Raw genomic sequence first — 9,708 nt, 5'->3', positions numbered from 1 at the left:
TAAACTCTTAACAACTCTTCCATGTAGGCTACTGCGCTTTATTTTAATTTAAACACAATGTGTGCATATATCCTCTGGTATGTCGTGTGCCTCCGCATATCGTATAAATAATCATGGTGGGCCGCCATGGCCAAAAATGCCAGGGCCATTTTTTGGTCCCAGTCCGGCCCTGAACAGAACAGTAAAGTAACAGAATAATGAACAGATAGTTTTTCTTTACAGTCCACAGAGACTCTGAACAATGTTAAATCAACACTCACCCTGTTTTCCTCCTTCTGCTCTGTCAACTCCAACCTCTAATAACTGACTGCTGATCAGTTTATTAAGAGAAACTTTGACTCTGGTTTAAATCCAACAAACAGACTTCAGATAAACATGTGTGTGCTTCTTAACTGTGACTTCTCTCTGTTTAGAGCTCAGCAGTGAGTCTCGTTACATCGCTGTGAGGAAATGAAACCAGGAAAAGAAAAAAGGGAACAATGTTTGAACACCTCAAACTCTGTCATTTCATATTTTACTTTAATCAACTAAACAATTAATTAATTACAGTCTGACTGAATACTTTCAACTTTAACTTCCTGTTTGCTCCTCTTTTCTTCTTTACTTGAAACTTCATCTTTACTGAAAGTCACGTCTCTGTGTGTGCAGTAACACTATCTGCTGTGTTTAGCAGCACTTGTGACCACAGTCATTTAACCACATATAGTCTGTTTCCTTTGTTTCTCACAGTGTAGCACCTAGTCTGATGTTTTAGAAAAACAACATTTATACTTTGTCACATGGATAACTGCAACCAGATGTAACCTTTTATGGGCTGTTTGTGCTTTAACATCATTAACACAACATCTTTTATGACTCAGACTCTGAGATGATAGTTGCAGGTGATGTTTCTGTCAGCGGCTATAACAAGCTCCACTACATTTATTTGACAGCTTTAGTTACTTTTCAGATGCAGATTTGACACAATGGATAAAATAACAAGCTTTATAAATACAACACATTGTTAAAGATGGAACCAGACAGCAGTGTGTAGTCGGCTCACATCTCAGATGTCTATGAATTGTTAACAGCTCCAACAAATACTGATGTTTCCCTCTAAACTTCTCACATGCTTTCATTTCAATAAATGTTCAAATGATCCAATATTTCAGCAAAAATCAAAGATTAGAGAAAAAGTCCAAAAACTGAGAGCTCAGCAGTGAGTCACGTTAAATTAGAACTGTTAAGGTAAAAATGTTATTTATTGTTTATTAGTTTCTGTATTTATTGATATTCTGATTGTGAATGCATTATTTAATAACCCTGAATATGATCACTGATAATTGTTCATCAGGCTAAATGTTTCAAGAATAAATGATGATGATGTGTCATGAAACTCATTTCAAACTAGACACTCAGGAAACATATTATGTCAAATATAAATGTTTAAAATGTGTCTGATAGACTAACTTATGTTAATTTGATCCATAATAACAGTTAATGAGGGAAATAACATCATGAAAAGAGAAATCTTGTCTCCACTTCCTGTCAAACTGCAGTGATGTATCAATCAGTCTGATCCGCTGCAGCCAATCAATCAATAAAAGGATGTTGGCAGGTAAAGACTTCTGCACTCATGTATCATAGCTCATATCTCCTCCCTCAACCATCAAAATGACATTTTCCAGTTCAGTGAGGAGACATCAATGAAGAGAATTAAGAAGAACCCTGTGGCCACTGCATGTTTTCTGACACTTTCATCAACTAAACTATTAAACCAGGAAAACAATAACAGGGAACAACATTTGAACACCTCAAACTCTGTCATTTCATATTTTACTTTAATCAACATCAATTAATGTGAGAAATAATCATCAGATTGATCAATAATGACAGTAATCATTATTTACAGTCCTGATATTAACACTCACCTTCAGACTCGCTGTTTCCTCTTTCTGCTCTGACTACCTGTTTTCTCCTCCCGCCTTCATCGTTACTAGAAGTCACTTGAGTGTGTGTGTGTGTGTGTGTGTGTGTGTGTGTGTGTGTGTGTGTGTGTGTGTGTGTGTGTGTGTGTGTGTGTGTGTGTGTGTGTGTGTGTGTGTGTGTGTGTGAGAGAGATACAGAGAGAGAGAGAATATAATATATTTAGTATAATGAAAGGAAGAGAGAAGCTGAACAGTAAATACATGTAAAGTACAAACAGGGCAATTTAACCAGAGTTTCATAATGTGCCTTAAACACCTGTAGGTGATTTTTGGGAGATTTCTAAACCTCATTCTCACCTAAATCTACACATTGGTGCATTTAATCAACTGAAAGCCTGTTTTTAATAAATGAGCTGATCAGTTAAATGTGATAATTGAATGGAAATAAAAGGAAATGTACTTTAATAATCAGTCTCAGGTATTTATTTCACACACGATGCGTCCTGGAAAAAGAAGACATAAACAATAAAGCGTAAACCCGCCCACGTGACTCACAGGTAAGACTTTAGGTGATTGAGTTTAAACAAAACGAGAAGACAGAGACAGGCTGAGTGTTAACCAGCTCTTATTATTTTACTGTTAACATCTTTTTCAGACTGTCAGTAGTTTGATGTATTTAACACATCAGTGCTTCCTGTCAGATGTTACGCTGAGCCTGACCTCTCAGAAATACGTGACGGGGCACGTAATGTGTCAAATGTACTGAACTGAATTTATTATAGTGCATTAAATACGATTTTTTTTGTTGTCTAAAAACAGGTTGTGTTTGATATAACTGTCATTTTGGTGTAATGAGGTAGTTATTATATTTATTACCGCTGGACTTCACCTTTACGTTAAAAAGGGAAATACTGTCCTCTTTAAGCATTTTACCACATGAATAATAATATAATCAATAGTTTTATAGGCCGTTATTAGAATGAACCGGGGAATCCGTGTGTCCACCACGAAAGACGATTCCCATTGATTTTACATTGTTTCTATGATGGGTTACGCTGCTTCCGAGGAATAAAAGGTACGTTTCCTCCATTTCCAACAGCAGCGGACATTTGTTCAAAGATAGAAACACAAGTACGGAGACAATTCACCTTTGACTTCATTACAGTGTATTATTTGTTAAACCACTTTCAGTAACTTCTTCAAAAAACAGTCTCATTACTCTCATGAGTCTGTGTTTGTCACTTTAAATAAGTTAAACTAAAGTATCAGAACACAGTTTATTGCTTAACTGCAGGATAATTATTATATAATCTCCTTTCTAGGGTTATTATAGTTCTGAAATGTTCGTTAGGTTTTATTTGTATTTAGTTTTTCAGTTTGCTTTTTTATTTCAGTTTAGTTTTAGTGAGTTTAACAAGTGATGAAATACTTTTTATATAGTTTTGCTCTGCTGCCCCCTACTGGTACCAGCCCAGTATTACTGATTTTATCTTCACTTTAGTTTTAGTTAGTTTTGCTTTGTTCATTGTAGTTTTTATTTAGTTTTCTTTTTTTTTTTTACAACTAATTATTTTTAAATCTTAGTTTTAGTGAACTTTAATAACCCTGGTTTGTGTAACAGAAATATTTAGTGTGGTGGCGTTTTTATCACCTCATCCAACTCCTAACATGGAGAGCTTCAACTCCACCACAGAGAGGTGGAGTTGATATTAAAGTCTATACAGCTGTATGAAAATAAAGGTGAATATGGTTTAGATACTGCGCTAAAAATATAGAAAGATCTAAAAGAGGACACTAAAAATACACCTTATAACACTGTCAGTAGATAACACTACATTACCCACAATGCAACTGAAGATTAAGGTGTGTCATGCTAATGTAGGCTGAAGCTGAGGAGCTACAGAAGTCTGCTCAACTCACTGCTCTCTAACTCTACATTGTTATGTGCATAAAGAGCAAAGACACACTCACACACACACACACACACACACACACGCACACACACACACACACACACACACACAATTACAGAATAACACACACTCACACTTACAGAATAACACACACACACACACACACACACACACTCACACACGCACACACACACACACACACACACACACACACACACACACAATTACAGAATAACACACACTCACACTTACAGAATAACACACACACACACACACACACACACACACACACACACACTGTAACACACACACTGTAACACACACACACACACACACACTCAGGTGTTTTCAGCTGGTTCAGAGGAGTGGCAAATCTAATCAGGTGATCAAGGTTCATATGAACATAAAGAGAAGTATAAAACAATAAACTGATCAGCAGTCAGTTATTAGAGGTTGGAGTTGACAGAGCAGAAGGAGGAAAACAGGGTGAGTGTTGATTTAACATTGTTCAGAGTCTCTGTGGACTGTAAAGAAAAACTATCTGTTCATTATTCTGTTACTTTCTGTTCTGCTGGTGTTGAGCGAGGCTCACATACTGACTTTACTCTCTTGTTTAAAGTAGTGAAGAATAATTCAGATCCTTTACTTCAGTAAAAGCACTAAAGTAATGTAGAAATACTCGATTAAAAGTTAAAGTCCTGTATTTAAAATCTTACTACAGTAAAAATGTGTTTAAAAGTTGATCTGAAGCTAAGATGAAGCTTCAGTCAAATCTTCATCTTCTGTTTCAACATTGGTGTTTTTAGTAGCAAAGTCTTTGTGTTACTATGGTTACAGCACTGCTCAACAGGGAAACACTAAGAGGGAATCTGATGCTAAAAAGACTGTAAATGTGGCAGATATCACTTGATATGACTAACTCAGACTGATGAAGCTCAATAGAAGCTGATCATCTACTTTAAATGACTGTGTGGAAACACTGTGATACAGTCCTGGAATCACTGAACACTGTTATTATCAGTATGAACAGGAGGAATGATTACAGCTGTTCATATGGACACCTGACTGCTGCTTTAAGACATATTTGGGAAACTGTGAACTGTCCTCTAAAGTTACCTGAATTATTTTGAATACAGTCGGTAAAGTGTTTTCTCTACTCAACACTGACATCTAGTGGCGATCAGTTGGAATTACTTCAACAGTAAAACCATTGAAGGGTTATTCTATAGGAGGAGTGTAATCAGCAGTGGAAGAAATGCTGAGATATTAGCATGTTACTGTTGTAGCTGCTGGAGGTGGAGCTAGTTTACACTACTTTATATACAGTTAGCTAGTTTAGTCCCGTGGTTCCCAACCTAGGGGTGGGGCCCCTCCAAAGGGTCAGCAGATAAATGTGAGGGGTGGTGAGATGATTAATGGGAGAGGAAAGAAGAAAAATGTATTGAAATGAAAGCATGTGAGAAGTTTAGAGGGAAAAATCAGTATTTGGTGGAGCTGTTAACAACTCATAGACATCTGAAATGTGAGCCGACTACACACTGCTGTCTGGTTTCATCTTTAACAATGTGTTGTATTTTAAAAGCTTGATATAGCTGCTGTGACTATTCAACCATTTTATACCTCATTTTATACCTGTGCAATATTCACAGACTCTTCTCACTTACAGCACTTTATCTTGTCTTAATTTTACCTGCTTTGTTTTTGTTTTTTTTAATAGTTGTATAAAGGGTTATGATTGATTGTGTGTGTTGCTGTATGTATGCATGTATTTATGTATGTATTTATGCATGCATGCATGCAGTAGTATTATGTCAAAATACCACTGTGATGGGCACTCGCAATTTCATTGTATTTTAAGTACAGTGATAATAAAGACATCTTATCTTATCTCTTATAGCAACATGAATTGTGCATCACCTGCAACTATCATCTCAAAGTCTGAGTCATAAAAGATGTTGTGTTAATGATGTTAAAGCACAAACAGCCCATAAAAGGTTACACCTGGTTGCAGTTATCCATGTGACAAAGTATAAATGTTGTTTTTGGGCGGAGAACAAATACAGGTCAAAGCTAGAGAGAATAAGGAGCTGAAATACCAAAGTGCCTCAGAATATTAGGCTTCTTGTTGGCTGCAGTATTTGAATAGTTATTTCCATAACTGCTCTTGAATCTTGTGTTGACAGACTCTGTTTCTGGTTTACCTCTCAGGCTGACTGAAGATGAGTGACTGTGTGGAGGAAGAGGAGGACAGAGCAAAGTCTGCAGATTCTATGATGACTGACAGTTTCCAACATGATGAACCTTCAGACTCAAGGTAAGAGTATCATTGAAGACCCTGAAAACCTGCACCAACACACACAGAACCAAACAGCCATGCAACAGCTCAGACTCCTCTCATTCCCCTCAGTCCAACATGAGGAGGTCAACAACTTGACAAACATGTAGACATTTATTATTTACCTCGACTCCAGAGAGAAACCGGTCTTTATTTTAAATATCTTTACATCTAATGTCTCATATTTTATATTCTATATCCTGTACTGTGTGTGTGTGTGTGTGTGTGTGTGTGTGTGTGTGTGTGTGTAAATGATTTACACATATTAAACTATATCTTATATTAACAGACTTTTAAAAGGGTTATAGAAGTAAGAGCTCACTCCCCGTCGCCCAGCACCTCCCGTTTGAGCTAATTGATCCTAGCAACAGATAACTCCATAATCAGTATATCTTCAGTATGAATGCATCACACTAGAGCAGAAGTCAATGTGGAGGTTTACATCTAGTCGTTAGCAGTGTTTCGGTTGCAGTGGATCCAGCCAACCATCATTTACTCTGTGACACATAAATCCAAATCAGACTCATCATCACCTGTTACATTTGATTATATTTCAGCAATAATGTGTTTAAAACATATTTGCAGAGACAACAGCCAGAGAGCAGATTCCCCAGTACCCAGCTGTCTGTCTATGAGGAGTGACCTGTCCAAAGAGATTCCTTTAAACTTCAACAAAGAACCTGGACCTCCAGTCATCAAGTAAGACGACTGATTATGCTGCCGTATGAGCAGGATTTAAACGTTGTGTAAAACTCCTGAAGTATGAAGGATGTGGAACATTTTGAGTATGAATTAGTAGATGAGAGATGAAAATGCACAAAAAGCTGTTGAAGCAGTATGAATAGTTTGGAAAGGATGAAGGATGCAAAATATAGATTAAGCAATGAAAGAAGTTCACACAGGAGTATTAGAGTAAGGACTTCAGCCTACTGACATGAAGTTGAGGTTTCTTTTAATTGTCTTTGTTGGAATAAACATCAGCTAAATAATTGTGAGAGATATTATAGTACAGGTCATTTTAACTGGCCTTTATTAGTTCTTACTTACCATAATATTGATTATTGGCTTTTATTTGAGAATTTATGGAAGCTTAAACAGAATTAATGCCAAACACTAATTTAGCAATCCTGTATTTGAATTCCATTAATACAGCGTACTGGTGACTTAAAACAATACATCCAACAATATTAAAGAAACATGAATTGATAACCGACGACAAACCGCATGTTTGTACCACACACTGTATCCAAACACACCACTTGGATATCTGGAGTTTGGATTAAACTATATATATTTGCAGAGACTACAGCCAGAGCCAGAGAGCAGATTCTCCAGTACCCAGCTGTCTGTCTATGAGGAGTGACCTGTCCAAAGAGATTCCTTTAAACTTCAACAAGAACCTGGACCTCCAGTCATCAAGTAAGACGACTGATTATAGTGTAAAATGACTTAGTGGAAGATGAGGCCAAAGGGAGAATACTGTTCGATCTTGAGTTAACTGTTAATATTGCAGACTATGACAGGATTGCATTCAGGGTAGATGGAAGGACAACAGTGGTAACAAACTAAGCAGAAAACCTTAAATTACTTCTTAAGAAACAGCACTGTGAATAGTTGGAAAGGTGTGAAAGGGATGAAGGATCCAGTATGTAGACTAACCAATGAGAAATATTCAAGCAGGATTATTAGAGAAAGACTTTAAATGACCTTAAGCATACTGAGATGAAGTTGAGGTTTCCTTTAATTGTCTTTGTTGGAATAAACGTAAACATCATCCTGCCGAGAGTTGAACTATAAACACTTTTAGAAAACTAAACCTTTAACAAGCCTTATTCTGATTTTAAGTTCAGATACAGTTACTCTATGGTGCTTTTATTTTGAAAGACTGTGTAGCTGTGTGTGTGTATATAAATGGTAAATGGACTGTACTTATATAGCGCCTTTCTAGTCTTTATGACCACTCAAAGCAGTTCACATTACATCTCATTCATACACTGATGACTGTCAACCTGCACATCAGAGTAAGTTAACCATTCATTCACATTCACACAACAATATGGGGTTAAGTGGACACATTGACATGTGGACTGGAGGAGCTGGGAATCGAACTGCCGATCTTCCAATTGGAGGACGACTGCTCTACCTCCTGAGCCACAGCTGCCCTGCTGTGTGCGTGTCAGAATGGGCTTGTTGGGACCTCACCAGCTCTGACTATTTTGATCAGCCACTCATAATAACACATACACAATGATCACAAAACACTTCTCTTTTAAGCTGAAACAATTTATTAACAAATTATTAATTAACAAGTCGATTAATGAATAGTTATAAACCCACAGCAAGTTAAATTGCCAACAGAGGTAGAGACGTGATAGTAAAGGAAATGAAGCGGCTGGTCTGTCCACAGATATTCTCGAGTCACAGTGGGGTTAGGGTTAGGTCTATGGTTGCTTTATCTGGTCCTCTACAAAACACATTAAACACAAGCCCTGACAGGTTAAGAGAAACAGTTCAGCATATCACTATGGCAACAACTGTAAACTAAGACTCCCTGGAGTCCACAGCAAGTACAGGCGCTAGTATTATACACACACTAATAACTCTGCCCAGATGAAAACCGACGAAAAAAATGGGCTTGGTGTGAGCGGTGTGGCGTTCAAGGTCTGGTAGGGAACAGTCCAACGCTGTCCTCAAGTGTCAGCAGTCGAAGTACGGGTGGAGGGCTAGGTGTCCTCTCTTCTGCAGGTAAACCTTTTTAGAGCGACGTTTGGTTGTGGGTCTCTCGGATCCGGTGAAAGGTGCATTTCAGGTGCATGCGGAAAGTCTCAGGTGCTCGCACGTCTCCATTTTAAAGATTTCTGTGACGTCAGCGGCTGGAAGTGAAGTCAGCCAATCAGGGACGAGGACCGATGGATTATGGGATTTTGGATTCTAGGGTGATTTGACCCTAGTCCAAGAGTAAGGGGGCAGGCTTGTGTCTTTTCATCTAGGCCTTAAAGGGACACAATAGGACATGTGCTCTTAATTCAGCTCCACATTAAAGTCTAGGCCCAACAGGCTTGTTAAGTGTTTGAAGTGTGTAAAGTATTTTTTGTGTGTTCTTTAAAACCATAAAACATGACATAGCAAGCCAGTATTTGGCTATGGTAAACCTTTAAAACTCTAAAAAGTAGTCTAAACATAGTTTCACAGCACAGCACCCAAGTTGCTATGGTGATGGTGCACTTATTTCTTGTTCCCTTAAACCAAGATTAGGCACTGAAGAACGTTTTAGTTTAAGCAAGCCAAGACTTCACTGGCAATGCAGACATCTGATGTGTCCACATAAAATAAAGGAGCTGTTCCAGATTAGAAATCACCATCTACTCTGTTTTGAACAAGGACCTTCAGTGCTCAGATCATATGATACTGTTAGATAATACTCTCTGCCTCAAAAACCACGAGTCCTGTTTCAGAGGAAGTAATAGAGAATGTATCTTACTTTCGGAGTAAGATTACAATATGTGAAAGATTTTGATAAAGGTCTGAAACTATTGTTTTTTTCATTTCACTG

Source organism: Scomber scombrus, chromosome 20 (assembly GCF_963691925.1).
Source record: "Scomber scombrus chromosome 20, fScoSco1.1, whole genome shotgun sequence".
NCBI lineage: Eukaryota > Metazoa > Chordata > Actinopteri > Scombriformes > Scombridae > Scomber > Scomber scombrus.
Note: the sequence above shows the minus strand (reverse complement) of the source record.